Source organism: Miscanthus floridulus, chromosome 2, assembly GCF_019320115.1.
Source record: "Miscanthus floridulus cultivar M001 chromosome 2, ASM1932011v1, whole genome shotgun sequence".
Taxonomy (NCBI): domain Eukaryota; kingdom Viridiplantae; phylum Streptophyta; class Magnoliopsida; order Poales; family Poaceae; genus Miscanthus; species Miscanthus floridulus.
In genome coordinates this window covers 56212831-56228649 of record NC_089581.1, presented here as the reverse complement: position 1 = coordinate 56228649, position 15819 = coordinate 56212831, and the positions used below count along the sequence as shown (strand labels likewise).

The following is a 15819-nucleotide window of genomic DNA, read 5'->3' as shown; positions in this document are numbered from 1 at the left end:
CCGCCACCACGCCCCCAAGTCACCTACCGCCGCCGTCTTCTCTGCCTCTCTATGCTAGTCGTCGCCCCTGGTGGTGGAGAGGCCGTCCACTCATTGCAAGAGGTGCTTCCTGTCGTGGATTTCCTCATTGGTGCTGCGGATTTGGTGTTTCTCCTATTCTTCCTCTCCTTCCCAAGGTACAACCTCCATGGCTAACCCTAACCTCCAATGTACCTTGTGACTTGCTTCTTCTCTTATTTCCTCTCTCCTCCTCTACCTTTGTTGTGAGAATGTTTGCGTGGATTTGGAGCCACATGTATGGATTGGCTACCAAAGTATGTCGGATGTCCCGGCTATAGTCGGAACTCCCGGTCGCCGGAAGTTCCGACTCCCGGGCTGGAACTTCTGACCCTCGGAAGTCCCGACGCTAGCCGAAACTTCCGACCTTTTGGTTGCTACTCCATCCATGTTTCTCCATCTCTAGGTCCTCGTTCGCCATTCTTTTACCTTGTTTCTTAGCCTCCTTTCACTTTTCTCCGCAGCGATGGCCTCTAGTGGTGATGCCTCTCCTCCTTATCGTAGCGAGAAGCGTTCCAAGTGGACCCAAGATCCCGCCGCATCCTCTTGACCAACTAGATGCACCAAGGCATCACTCTCTCATGATACCGCCGGTGGTCGTGGGGCTTGTTCTCATGCTGCTCATGCTCAAGCCTAAGCTCCGCCCGTTGGTGCTGCTGCACAGGAGTTCGTTCCCGGTCATGGTGATGTTCCCACAGTCGATCCTACTGAAGAAGCCCTTGATCAAGAAGGTTGGACTATTGTTGATGATGTGTGCATCATGACACCTTTAGCTCTAGGTTACTTTGGGATCAGTCGCTTGATTCGGTTCGATGGTCCCACTCCTACTATCTAGGAACCATAGCACACTCCCAATCCAGCTGGCGATTATACCCCTCATCTGCCGGTTGATTATCGTCGACATGTGGCCGAGATTCATCACCATTATGCACAGCACCTATATGATGAGCCCAAGGATATAAGGATCGAGTATCGGTTCTAGGAGTCGTTTCACTTTGATTTCTATCATGACTTCATGTTTCTTCGCTTCATCAACAAGCAAGAGGCTCCGGTGATTCAGATGAAGGCTATTGACACCTTTAAGCTTAGCAAGCTGCCTGGACAAAATATACAATAGCTGCTCCATGACTTGAGGATGATGGGGTTACAACCATTGATGGAGTTCCGCAAGCCATGAAACAATGAGATTATCTATCAGTTCTACGCCTCCTATCACTTGGACACCCAGGTGGAGACTCATTTCATTCATTGGACCACTGAAGGCAAGCACTACAAGGTTGATTTCATACCTTCTCTTGCCTTCTTGGCTTGGACCATAGGGATCGCACCTCCACTGCCACTACTGACATTTTCGCTCTTGCCATGGATGAGTATCAGTATATGTATTTGGATGGTCATTATGCTGATGGGAAGACCAGTTTGGTTGAAGCCCTACTACTATGTGCTAAACAACATCCTCCATTAGATCTTGTACCCCAAGATAGGTGACTACCAATCTCAGTGAGGATTCACATGTTGTCCTTGATTGCTTTAGGAGATGAGTTCACCAAGTTCTCCTATCAGCTATTATATTTGGGATAAGATCTTCAGTCGCTAGTGAGGATGTGGTGAAGCACTACCCCTATGCTCCATTCATCATGCATATCATTGAGCATGTGTCCGGCATTCACTTCCCTTCCGATGTCCCTCACAAAGTCCTCAAGCTATCCAACAAGACGTCACTTCAGGCAAAGCGAGAATTAGCGGACCTCGCTAAGGGCAAAGGAAAAGGTGTCTTGGGCTCCTCCTCATGAGTTTCTCCACCACGTGCTTCATGCTCTCGTCGTGCTCATAGTGAGGAGCCTCAAGTCATCCTCATCCTCTAGGTGGTAAGCCCCCAGCAAGTTCCAGTTCTTCATGAAGTATATGTTTGGAGCTTGTTGTGCTAGTGCTGAGCATGAGCAAGAGATGTTAGTGAGGATGCATCATATTGAGCAGAAGCTCGACATTCCCTCCGCTCCATCTCGTGCCTTGGAGCCACTTCGTGATCCTTTCGAGCTTTATGATGAGGCTTGCAAGGAATACTATAGAGAGTCGTCCAATCAACCCCGTCCCCATGGCAAGTCACAAATGGATGTCGATGAAGAGGAGTACCGAGAGGAAGATGATGACGACAACGACGATGACGATGATGATGGTGGTGGTGGTGACCAAGATGATGATGAGGACTACGATGAGAGTAGTCATTTCTTTCACGTGGCCTGCCTCTTTTGGCACTTGTTGACAAAGGGGGAGTGTTAGGCTTTGATCTTATTGTAATAAGTTAGGTGGTCGCTTAGAGCTTGTGAGACTTTAAAACTTTTAGCTTGTATGAACTATGTCGTGTGGTGGCAGTATGTGATGGACAACTATATTTGTGTGATAAATGATTATAGGACAAGCAATGTTTATCTACATATCTATTTGTCTCTACATGTGAATGGTGGATGTTATTTTGGATGGGCATGTGTTGTTTCAAGTTGTTACTTTGAGATCTTGGCCATTATATTTTCTTTTACTTGTTGTATAACATGTCTTTTACTTTGAGATCTCGCATGCTCTACCTGGAACGCTCCAGCATGGTGAAAACTCAGAGCCTGCCCCAGCCACGCCGCCTTCCCGCACCGGTCGTGCCCTGCTCGGAGCGCGGGCCGCGCACTCGTCGTTCTGCCCTCCACACCGGCCATGCCCACTCAGAGCGTGGGCTCTCCGTACCGGCGGCGCCCACTCGGAGCATGGACCGCGCGTTCACGGCTCTGCTCCGCACCAGCCGCCCCACCCTCCGCACCAGCCGCCCCACCCTCCACGGTGGCTGCACATGCTCGCTACGCTCCTGGTCCACGCTGATTCTCGTAGCTTTAGTCTTCGTGCTGGCCATGAGCTCGCCTCGCCGCCCACCGCATGCTCGTTGTGTCGCTCTCTGCGTCGGCCACGAGCACTCGCTTCGCCCCGACCGCGTGCTCATCATGTTGGCCGCGTGCCTGTCGCGCCGGCCACGCACGCTGGCCGCAATCCCACTTGGAGCGTGCACGCTGGAAACCGAAAAAAGAGTATGGGATAGAGGAAGAAGAAAGCGGCAAGGGCAAGATATCATTTCACCACTCTTCTCTCTCCTCAACCACTGGAAATGAATAAAATAAGGGGCGTGGTGTCCAGTAGCAGAATTGTTAGCAACGAGAGTGTCTTCCAGTAAATGGCTCTACTTTGGACGTTTGCTAACAAACGAGCTCCACTTTCGGTGTCCGCTAGCTAATTTTGCCTTTACAAAGAGATAGGGCGCCAAGGAAGTTTAGATTTTGGAAGGCAATGTTACGTTGAAAATCAATTTTTTCTTTGGAATTTAAGGAGAGGCTGTCAGTTTGACCAAAGATAACTTGGTTAAAAGACGTTAGACTGGGTGCACTAAATTTTGTTTTTGCAATTCGGATGAAACCATTATCTATGTTTTTTATTCTCTTACTTATTGTGGATATCTTTTTTTAGAATTATCATGTTTAATATTCAACCACCTGTTACTGTACAATAGTTATTTGGTTCTTAGTAGACAAGTTTCTCTTCAAAGTTTAGAAATCAATTTTTTTGTTGGAGGGGAGGCTATTTGCTAGGTTGTGTGATTCAACAGATGGTGTTGTATTTCAAAGGACTATAACTCATTTATTCTTGCACGTATTTTCAGGATATTGGATCAGACACTCATCATAGTTGTCTGAAGAGGAACATTTCTATATATCAAAGCAGGAGAGTTTGGCCGCCGCTCAGGGTGGCCACGTCGCCCCGAATTCCCCTGGCCATCCGATCGTCCCTCGTGTGGCCCAGATTTCTTGTAGCCGCTTTTGCTGGAATCAGCTTTTGCCGGCTCCTCGTCGCTCTAGGCTGATTTTGCTAGCTTCAGCGGCTTCTCGTGCGAATCCGGTGGAGCAAATATATACTCGAGCTCTAGATTCTCCTTTAGGAAACTTCTCACCCCCTCCTCTCTCTCTCTCTCTCTCTCTCTCTCTCTCTCTCTCTCTCTCTCTCTCTCTCTCCTGTACGCTCCCTCCCTCGCTCCCCAGTCGCGACGTGACCGAGGCGACGCCGTGGGGCGACCTCGGCGGTGGCCGGCCCTCCGCACGGTGGCGGCCACCCTCCTCCTCCTCCTCCTCCTGGCCCTCCACCACGCCGCTTCCTCCTCGCGACGCAAGCCAGCGGGTCGCGCGTCCTAGGGTTTGGCCCCTCCGTCGCCGGTCGTCCCCACGGCCGCACGGCCAGCCAGCGGATGCCTTGACGCGGCCGAGGGCTCTGGCGCGGAGTGACCTCTGTGGTGGGCGTGGATGACGACAGGGAGGTCACGTCGGCAACCTCGACGGTGGATCTGAAGCGGCCGCACGCGGGGCCCCTCCCGGCGGCGGATCTGAGGCTGGAGCACGGCGTGGAGCTCGTGTCGGCAACGGAGGCGGTTGATCTGCGGCGAGCAGGTGGATCCAGCGCGAGGCCTCCCCATCTCCACTAGATCTAGTTGCATGGGCTCCACCGATAGCCGGTGCGCCGGCTGGACGGTGGCACGCGTCCGCGAGCTGGCCCCCGCTGCCCCCCGCAGGTGGACGCCGTTGTGGCTGCCACCCTGACGCGGCTTCGTCCCGCAGGTTCGCCTCTCCTCGCGCGCTGCGCTGGCGGGGCGACGGCGCACCCGGCATGCTGTGCAGCGCCGCGCGTGGGCCCCGACGGCGGTGGACGTCCTCGGCCACGGAGCGGCACAACAGGCCCATGCTGGTAGCCGCCGTCGCTGCTTCCCCCGCGCGGTCCCTTCCCGTCGCTCCGCGTGTGCTCCACCAAACCCTAGCTACCTGTGCCTCCGCTGCTTCCCCCGCGCTACCCCTTCCCGCCGCTCCGCGTGTGCTCGACCAAACCCTAGTTGCCTGTGCTCAGCGGCCATGCCCCTGGCCGGGGGTGGGTGCGAGCGCGCCGTTGCGAGCAGGCCCACTGCCCGCCGCCGTCGCTGCACGCCGTGGGCGCGGGCCGCGGGAGAGGTGGTCGCGGAAAGACTACTGCCCGGCCGCTGTACACGTAAAGGTACGCTCTCTCTCTTGCTTCCCTCCCCTTCCCTTGCCGGCTCCGGTGACGGATGGCCGGATCTGTCGGCTGTATGGTTGCATTTCTCCGCTCCACATTCAATCTATGCAGTGAATTAGGTGCCAAAAAATTCTCTTTATCTCTTTTCCTACCTTGCCGGCGCGCGCGAGGACACGCGTGATGAACTAGTAGTTTATCATTGAAGGAAGGTTGTCGTATGATGGAGGGAGGGTATTTTAAGTCTTTGATACTTAGTTGGCGAAATTGGTTTAGAATTCAGGGTTGAATGATTTTCTAGAGTTGCATATATCTTCGTGTGCTATCGTTTGATACAACGTGCTGGAGGCTGAAATGTTGTTTCCTTTATTTTTTGCGAGTACTGTTATTCCTTAATTTAAAAAAACATTGCATTAATGTCCTGTTTGAATTGCAGCTGCTAAATTTAGTCCCTCCTAAATAGATTTTGGAGCTCCAAGCTGAAACACCCCATAAGATAAGTTCAGACGGGGACTCTCACTCAGTGGGACCTGCATATTTTTTATCCTGCAATCTCCGATTTTCTTTTCAGCATGGATCTCGCGATCTTCAAAGGTAACCAAGGACGCGCAGCTACGTGTAAGTATCAGTGTCAGTGTCAGTGTCAGTGTCAGTGTCAGTTTCAGTATCTTCTTTTTCCTGCCCCATTTCTCAAAGATCAAACAGTTGAGTTACGCCCTAATAATCTTCTGAGTGAGGGGTTTAAGCCTTTAAGCTCAAGACCCACGCAATCACAGAGCCTGTTTGCTTCTTTGAAGCTCCAGTTAAAGAAGTGATGACAAGACTGCAAAGAGGAAAAGAAAAAAGAAAGGAAAAAATAAAGGCAAGACGGTTTCTGATTCCTTGCACTCTTTGCCTCTTTGGTCACCAGCCAACAACCAAAGAAGTGTGAAGGCTGGCATTTCTTTACACGCTGATGGCTTGTACAGAAAGAGTAAAGGTCGGCGTCCCGGTGCGTCTCGTCAGTCGAGCACTCCTGGTCATACCAGATCGCAGCCGTCCAATTTCTTCGGCCCACCATCTATCGGTTGGTGCAACTGCTCAATCGAGTGAGCAGCTTCACTCTAATCTCTAAATCTTCTCCGGGGATATATCAACCAGAGAACCTGCGTATTATCCAAAAAAAAAGCGCTGTTGAGTATTTACGATTTTCCATCTGTAACTTGTAAACACCATTTAAATAAATGTACGAGACTAGATAATTTTACACATAGCATTTATATTGCCAAACTAACATTCCAATACTCTCGGAGCGGTCAAAGTTGACTAAGTATTATTAATCAAAGCAATAAGTTTTTCTTTAAAACAAAATAGAGATGTGAATGCGTGTGCACATAGACAAGCCCTTATGAATTAACTCTATAAACACATACATTCCTCCGAAAAAGATTAATATAGGCACATCGATATTCACAAGCATGGTGTCTGACATATATAATGAAATAGTTGTATTAATAAAACATATAGAGCATGTTTGGTTGCTCTACTGCATGGCATCGTCGGTCAGGAAACCATCACCACTACAGGCGTCGAAATAGGGATGCACGAACCAAACAGGTCCATAGGGTGTCAATTCTAAGACTTCATCTTAGATGGGCACAAGGTACAACCATGACCACTGCTTCTCATGATTTTTTGGTGGTCGTAAGGATTTCCTCCCTTCCAAAATATAAACCGTTTTAGTTTTGTCTTAGGTTTTACTTGATTTTGACTAGATTTATGGAACAATACACTAAAATCTACACTATCAAATTAATTATATTGAATCTAACATGAAACAACGCAATATTACTTAGGCCCCTTTCAGTTATTAGGGAATGGCTCCCTGGAAAGAATCCAGCTAGAATGGTTATCTTAATTTGTATAAGCAAGTAAACCTAGAATAATGGTTCTTGGACCTAGAATGAGCCCTTAGTCTACTCCCTTTGTTCCAAATTATAAGATGTTCTGATTTTTTTAGATACATAGGTTTTACTAATGTATCTAGACTAAATGTATATTTAAATGCATAACAAAAGCTATGTATCTAGAAAGAAAGAGCGTCTTATAATTTAGAAGAACTGAGGAAGTACTTCGATATAGGTCCCTCCATATAAAAAAACAAATAAATAAATGTATCAAAGCCAAACCCTTGTTATGACTGCGACGTATCATACTAGTGCAAAAGCCTATTTCCTCTTTTTTTATCGTTGTCCTTTTTAACCACTTTGGAACTAATACTTGAAATCTTTAGTAAATATCTACATGAGGGTACTGCAGCAACCATATTCCCCCGTCTATGCCTAAGAGTGGAATGGCCAACCAGAGATTGTTTTTCGTTTTCACATAGGGAAAAAATTCTCGACTCTAGACCTCTAGAAAGTTGTCTAGAACTAGAAGGCACAACGCTCAAATATTTTAGGCCTCCGATGCATATACTGCGGTTCCTTCTTCCGTCTCTAGCAGCACATCAGTAGACATAGCAGCAACTCCTGTCTTCTTCACTCAACCCTCATGAACTTTTTTTCTTGCAACTGTCACACCACTAAGGATCGTTTGGTAGAGATCCAAAAAAACGTTTCAGACTCTGAAGAAATGTTTGTTTGAGAAACAGAATCACTTCCTCAAACCATTTGGCTGGTGTTGGATTCAGATTCTGAAAGAGAGAAGAATGTGGTGAAATAGACCAAAATGCTCTTGATATGTGATGGGTTTTTCTTGAGTTACTATAGGCCAAACTAAAGTATTTACAACCGTGAGCAAATAAGACGGTGGCGACGGCCTATAATTTTCGTCAAAAGAGAGGAGAGGTCCAAGGGCTGGAGGAGCGAAACAGTGCGAAACCAGGACATGGTGTTTCGAGCCTAGAAGGAGGAAACGTGAATCGTTTCAGTTCTGATTCTCAGTCCGAGAAACCTATTTGGAGCCGATTCTAGTGATTCAAATGAGAAACAAAAACGTTTCAACAAGCCAAGCGTACCCTAAATCGTGATGAAGCCTCAGTGCACCACTCTTATATGACCCTATCTACCAAAACCAACCCTTAACCCTGACTTGTTGGATTCTTAGGCATAGACAGATAGCTAACAAGGAACCAAATTGTCTTTTGACAAAACAACTCATATGAAGGCTTTATTCAATGAAACATATTGGCTTCGGTTCTAGGTCCACTTTGCAGTCGGCTATGGGCTTCTGCATGTCCTTTGAATGGCCTTTTATTTCATGAATTGACTTATGAAATGAGATGAATTTGTATGTAAACTCGATTGGGTTGTTGGCGTATGATTTTTGTATTAGGGTGGTCTTTCTCCTTTTAGAATACAAAGCTGAATGTTTATTTTCATTATCTAAAAGAAACGTGCATATAGTTGACACACATAATAAAAATCGAATGCCTAAAAAACACACTAATGGTAAGAACAAGCATTAATGATCTATATCTATATCTATAATATAATAATATTAAAGAGCGAAGGGTTTCTTCCAATATGTTTTTTATTCCCAAATTACTTCTACACACTCCATGTCCCATCGTGATCAGGACTTACTATCCTGAACTCATATATGTTAGAATGACTCACATCCAGTGATAGTACGAAATCCGATTTCAAAACGTACCGAGTCCTGTTGCAACACACGACATGTTTACAAAGTAGTAGAAAAAAAAATATCATACATACACGTCATATTGCGAGCAAACATCACAAGTTCACAACATAGCTATCGTCTACGATAACTAACATTAGATAAGTCTAGCAAGCTAATTTATTTATCAATGCCAAAAGAAATCTTACCATATTTTTTATACACTATGACACGTGACACTAAAAAATTATTAATCAAATATATTTGCCAATAAATAATGCTACATTTGATTAAATCATTAAACACGCCTAAGATAAAAATGTGACTAGCAATCAAACACCACCGTATATACTGATTTAAGAGTAAAGAGTACGTAGACCGCGTCAGTTTCTCTGGTCTCAACCAATTCAGCACTCGGCCACTTGGGTTTACCAGCTCTCAGCTCTTCTCCCACACTCCAGCTGCGTCCATCCGGATCGGTTGGCCCGTCGCTGCAGCCGCGACCGAACTGCCCAGACGTTCACGTCGAATCCACCAAAAATCCAGCGCCCTCCTGCTACCAGCACGCACCACTGCCGCCTACTACCACCGGCGTCCCTCCGTCTCCACGTATCTTATCATGGTTCTCTCTCCTGCCCACTGCCTCCCTTGCCTTGCACATCTCGGCAAGCATCCTCCTCCAGCAAGGATCGATCTGTTTATCACCCTCATCGGCGAAAAAAAAAATCGACTTCTTTTCATGCATGTTGCCTGCTTGACGCGAGTTTATCGAGGGCGCCATGAACGGGAGCAAGTGTGACAGGCGCAAGTGGAGGCCATGGCGGTGGCTCGTCGCTTCGTGGGTTCTAGCGGTGATTCTGGAGCGGGGCGGCGCGGAGGTGACGGAGTTGGATCTGGAGGAGCACCGGGACGAGCGGCGCGACCTGCTGGTGCTGCGCGACACGCTGCGGTCGGCGCTGGACCTGCACTCCAACTGGACGGGGCCTCCGTGCCACGGCGAGCGGAGCCGTTGGCACGGCGTGTCGTGCGACGGCGACGGGCGCGTGGTCGGCGTGGCGCTCGACGGCGCGCAGCTCACGGGCACGCTCCCGCGGGGCGCGCTCCGGGCCGTGTCGCGGCTCGAGGCGCTGTCCCTGCGCGGGAACGCGCTCCACGGCGCGCTCCCGGGGCTCGACGGGCTGTCGCGGCTCCGCGCCGTCGACCTGTCCAGCAACCGGTTCTCGGGGCCCATCCCGCGCGGGTACGCCACGTCGCTGCGGGAGCTCGCGCGGCTCGAGCTCCAGGACAACCTGCTCAGCGGCACCCTCCCGGCGTTCGAGCAGCACGGGCTCGTCGTCTTCAACGTGTCCTACAACTTCCTCCAGGGCGAGGTTCCTGGCACCCCCGCGCTGCGCCGGTTCCCCGTCAGCGCGTTCGACCACAACCTCAGGCTCTGTGGCGAGGTTGTGAACGCCGAGTGCCGGGAGGGGCCGACGTCGTCCGGTGCTCCGCCAGCATATGGAAGCAGCAGTCCAATCGTGAGGCCGGCTGGCGATGGCGGTCGTCGGGCGGCACGGAAGCACTTGCGGTTCAGGCTGGCGGCGTGGAGCGTCGTGGCGATCACCCTCATCGCGGCGCTAGTGCCGTTCGCGGCTGTGTTCATCTTCTTGCACCACAAGAAGAAGAGCCATGAGGTCCGTCTCGGTGGCCGTGCCAGTGCCGCAGGTGACAATTCGGATCACTTCCTGACCGACTCCTCTTTCCTCTGCAACGGCCTTCTTGTTTCTGACGGGGACTTGTTCTCTGTACAATGCGAAAGTGACGGCGGCGGAGGACATCAAGGACAAGGTGGAGGTGGAGCAAGGCCGAGGGAGCGGCAGCCGGAGCACGGAATCCTGGCAAGGGGGCCGAACTGCAGTTCTTCCGCGCCAACGGCGCCAGCTTCGACCTCGACGAGCTCTTCCAGTCCACGGCGGAGATGCTCGGCAAGGGGCGACTGGGGATCACGTACCGGGTGACCCTCCAGGCCGGCCCCGTCGTCGTCGTGAAGCGGCTGCGCAACATGTCGCACGTGCCGCGTAGGGACTTCACGCACACCATTCAGCTCCTGGGCAAGCTCCGGCACGAGAACGTCGTCGACCTCGTCGCGTGCTTCTACTCCAAGGAGGAGAAGTTGGTCGTGTACGAGCACGTTCCCGGGTGCAGCCTCTTCCAGCTCCTGCATGGTACGTCGTCCGGACGCGTGCGTGCGTCGCGTCCGTGTCGTCGTGTCGGCTGAGCGAGATGATCACCATGGAAGCCTTTGCTTTGTTTGCGCGTGTTTCGCAGGAAACAGAGGCGAGGGGAGGACGCCGCTGCCGTGGCCGGCGCGGCTGTCGATAGCGCAGGGCATGGCGCGCGGGCTGGCGTACCTGCACAAGTCGCTGCCGTACTTCCACCGGCCGCCGCACGGCAACCTCAAGTCGTCCAACGTGCTCGTCTTCTTCTCGGCTGCCAATGGCGGACAGCAGAAGCAGGCGGTGCCGAAGCTGACGGACCACGGCTTCCACCCGCTGCTTCCGCACCACGCGCACCGGCTGGCGGCGGCCAAGTGTCCCGAGTTCGTGCGCCGCGGCGGCAGGCGGCTGTCGTCCCGCGCCGACGTGTACTGCCTCGGGTTGGTGCTGCTGGAGCTGGTGACGGGGAAGGTGCCCGTGGAGGAAGACGGCGACCTGGCGGAGTGGGCGCGGCTGGCGCTCAGCCACGAGTGGTCCACGGACATCCTCGACGTGGAGATCGTGGGCGACCAGGGGACGCCACGGGGACATGCTCCGACTCACCGAGGTCGCTCTCCTCTGCGCCGCCATCGAGCCCGACAGGCGGCCCAAGGTGCAGGACGTCGTCGGGATGATCGACGAGATCGCCGCCGGCGACGGATCAGAGCTAGATCGTCGTTGAGCTAGCTCTACGACGATGCAGGGTGTGGGCTGGTCGACATGATCTTCTTGATTCCGAATTCATTTGATTTGTATGTCAAAAACTCAAAATCGATCCCCTTTCAGTTTTTCTTCCCTTTTCAATTGTAACATTGCAATCGAGCAGGAAGTAGTACGTCGATGCTCCCTGATCGATTGCTCTGGTGCAATCACAGAAAAGGACGTGAACTCGTCCAAGTTCGTATCTGTTAGCACTGAAACTTGTACCTCAGGTGATTTGAGACCCTTAGCGTTGCATCTTTAATTTGGTTGGATGCTCACAATTTTCGTGCTTAGCTGGGGATGAATGAGCTCCGGTGCGCATTTTAATTCCAGTCATTTTTGTATGTAGGTCTAGAATGAAGGAGAACGTTATTTGCGTGATGATGAAACCAGCATGAGGTACACTGGTGCATCAACCATCAGATCAATATATCGTGCCTGAATCATGGCCATCCACATTCAAGCTACAGGATTAGGCTGATGTGATTTAACTGTGCTCATCCATTTGTTATGCTTGCAGCAGATTGGTTTCATATAGAGGGTATTTTGCGCTGAAAGTTTTACGCAACATCTTATTTGTGATGTACATTTTGTTAATTTGTTTTGCCGATTTATATGCTGAACATGTATTATTGATTTCCAAACAATAATTGTTGTTCGCAATCCTGAATGGTAATATGTATTTTCGGCCTTTTCCTGGTTGCAACTCGTAGATGATAAACATCGTAATCTCTCACAACTAAAAAAAACTAAAAAGTGGACACCGTTTTGATACAACATTCTCACGCGAGGTCCATTGTCCTATCTGTTGCGTTCCCGCAGCCTCGCTTCGACGCTTGTCCCTTGCGACAACATTGAAAAGGAAATAGCTAAAAGAAAAGTGCTCCCGTGATTCAGCCTTGATCCCGCGATTCATCTGCCCGCCTCCGCATCGGAGCGCCCCAGTCGTCGCCCTCACGCAGCTAGCCGCGCCGACGCCCCCCCCCCCCCCCCCCTGCCCTCCCGGAGCTGGCTGCGCCAACGCCCGCGCCCGCCCACAAGTGGCCACGTCACCGCCACACGCCCCACCCTGCGCCCGCGCCCGCCCGCAGATGGCCACGCCCGCCCTCTCAGGTTCGCCTCTACGAAGAGCTCCGCCCCCCAGGCATCCCGCACTCCATCCCTCCCTGCGCGGCTGCACCGACCCACCACAGGAGGTCGTCTGGTCGTTGTCCGGCTACTCTCTCCCTGCAGCGCGCCCCGCGGTGCGGCTCCTCCCTACCAGCAGTGGCGTAGCATCCTTCATCCCCGTGGTGCGCCCCATCCGCTTCTGCCCCGTCCACCTCGTCGGAAGCCGGCGACCACGGATCTGCGGCGCGAGGTCAAGCTTCTCTCAGATCTAGGTCGGCTGGAGCGTCACCACCAGATACCTGAATCCCCTCAGCCGCTCTGTCCTCCCTCCTATGTCTCCATCTCCATCTTCCCTGGATATTTTGCGACTGAACCTGAGGGTCAACCATAGGAAACCAGGGCTGCAGATTTCTGATTTCGTCTATATTCTATATACCTTGTAACCAGCTTGCAACGCTCGTGATATGACTAGCAAAGTAGCAGCATACTGCTTTGTCAAAGGTGTTGTTTAATGAATGAGAAGCTCATCCAAATACTGCTCCTTAAAAAGTGTCAGGCATTTCTATCTGAAATGTGGAATTTTTGTATACTGTGCAATTGAAACATCCTATGACTTTTTCAAATATATGACTCGTGCTTGGACTGAATAAAGCACCTGATGAGGGTAGAAGTTGTTCCTCAAGCTTTGCTCGGGTATTTATGATCTTATCTGTTACCCCGGAGTTTGTGATTATTTTTTCTGGCCGCGACGCCCTGCAGTTGGCCGCGACGCCGCATCCCGTCGAGTGAAACTAGAGGAAGCACATCCTGCTCGCGGAAGAGGAAACAACAAGAACTAGAGGAAGCAAGCGAAGGAGGCCACGCACATCCTGCACGCCCTCACGATCTGCAACTGCTCTGAGGACTCCGTCACTGGTGGACCCTAGCTTCTTCAACGCCTCCTACATCATCGCTCACTGCTGCCACCAGGCGTGCCAACTCCTTCTTCCTACCATTTATTTTGTTATTTGTCTCCTTCAATAACATTGCTTATAGTTTTTACACTCTGCACAAGCAAAATTGCCTTAATGATATGAAACATTAGGCATAAGTAATTGACAAATTATACAGCTAAAAATATTGTTGTGTCCACCAAGGATGCTTTCACCAAGTACTCTTGACGTATAAGAAATAGCAGTATAGCACAACTACCATGCAACGGACTTGACAGGAAAGACCCTACGCTATCATTTCTTTGCAATAGTTGGCCTCAACAATCACGAAGCAGAAGCCTAATGCTGGTGTTTAAATGACAGGAAAGTACGTGGAAACTAAAAGGAAAAACTATTATTCCTTATCTAGTGCCTTTGACAATTTAAAAGGTTATTTACAACTGATAAGTTTAGCAATCGGAGCATCATACATACTCTTCTATCAAAAAGGAACAAGAGTATTTCGAGATGGACCTGCTATCCAAAGTAAATCTCAACTAAATGCATAGACACAGTTGCATCCTGAAAAAAGATAAAGAGAATAGGTTATTAAGTTATAGCTATTAGGATGAGGCTAGGTGATTATACATGTTTTTAGCAGAATCTACTATCAGCTCTCAGATATTTTTATATGAAATAAATTAATCAAGGTGACATAGTTGCAACTTTGCAAGTCTAGGCTAAATGCTTAAGCACACAATTGCATCCTGATAAAAGACCAAGAGAACTCACCTAAACAAACAATTAGCTCAGAAGTGCAGACAACCTGGACATCTAGATAGACCACATGCTACTTCATGAATCACAGATTGGACACAAAGCTCATGACAATGTGTCAATATTACACAGGCTGACATGCACTTTATGTTTTCACATTTGCCATGTGGCAAGGGAAAGTGGATAGAAAAGACGTGTATAAATGAGTTTGTGAAGAGAAACATATTGTATCATGTGTAGGAGAAAGGTCAATAGCATTAACGTGTCTCTCTGTGACATGGAAAATACACGTCTTCGTCAGGGTTAGTGTTCTTGCATTCCATAGCTAGGCATGGAAAGTTATGATCTCTGTTCCAGGCCAACCAGAGGCTGACCGGAGCTGTGCAATAGTCACGAGTGGATAAATAACTGAATCTGAACTTTATTTGGTTTCTTGTTTTTTTACCAACATGAAACTTTAGGATTATGAAATATCTAGTCTACTGAGTTATTATTGGTAACCATGTGAAATTTATTAAGGGCTACTCAAGCAAAGTATACATATGATTCAAGTTCTGCTGGTCCAGTTGTGTGCTAATTTTCTTGATTTCCTTCTTAGCTAGAAGCTATAGATTATAGGCTTGAAGTCAGTTTTCAATATAGCACATGTTAATTTTGTTTCAAAACTGAATACGTATGAAGCAATGCAGTATTACTAAGTATGTGGCTTCAATTCAGTTATAATGTTTGAGTTAAAAAAATCAGTTACAATGTTAATGTACAAAATTGAACATTTTGTGTTTTTCTTATCTGTGTCCATTAAACTTTATACCGTCATTATTTTCTTAGTGTTGTGATGTTTATCTCCTGGTCTTCTCGCAGTCTGAATTTCCAAGTTTCAGTTTTAAATCTTTTATCCAGTTTTTAGTTTAAAACAATGTATAATGTGCAATCTGAGTTTTGTAGTGTTCATACATTCTCTATTCTCTAATATATCTAATTTTTAGTTTTAAACAATATAATATATGCAATTTGAGCTGGGTATCGTTGCTTGCTATAATTTTATATATGGAGCGGTGGTTGCATTTTTGCAAAGATTTTGACTGGTAGGTCTTTATTCACTGAAAAAAATCAATGACTGATCTCTTTGTCACGCCATTGACAGATACTATTTTTGCAAATATGATGTTACTATTCATGAAAAATATTAGCATGTTCATCTATGCAAAGAGAGAAATCAAAGAGGTACCCTTTTTAGAGAACTTCCATGCACATTCTTCGGTGCTCAAGCTCTTTGTATTTTCCGTTTGCATTGTTGTAATTTGTGTTACTTTGGGCACTTGACTTTGGACAAGTTGGTCGAAGGACAACTTGTTATTGTC

The 15819-nt window shown here is 49.0% G+C and overlaps 1 pseudogene; it reads left to right on the top strand.

Annotated features, from left to right (window-relative positions):
• Nucleotides 1–9159: 9159 nt before the first annotated feature.
• Nucleotides 9160–11998, top strand: LOC136538868 (probable inactive receptor kinase At3g02880; annotated as a pseudogene).
• Nucleotides 11999–15819: the final 3821 nt, after the last annotated feature.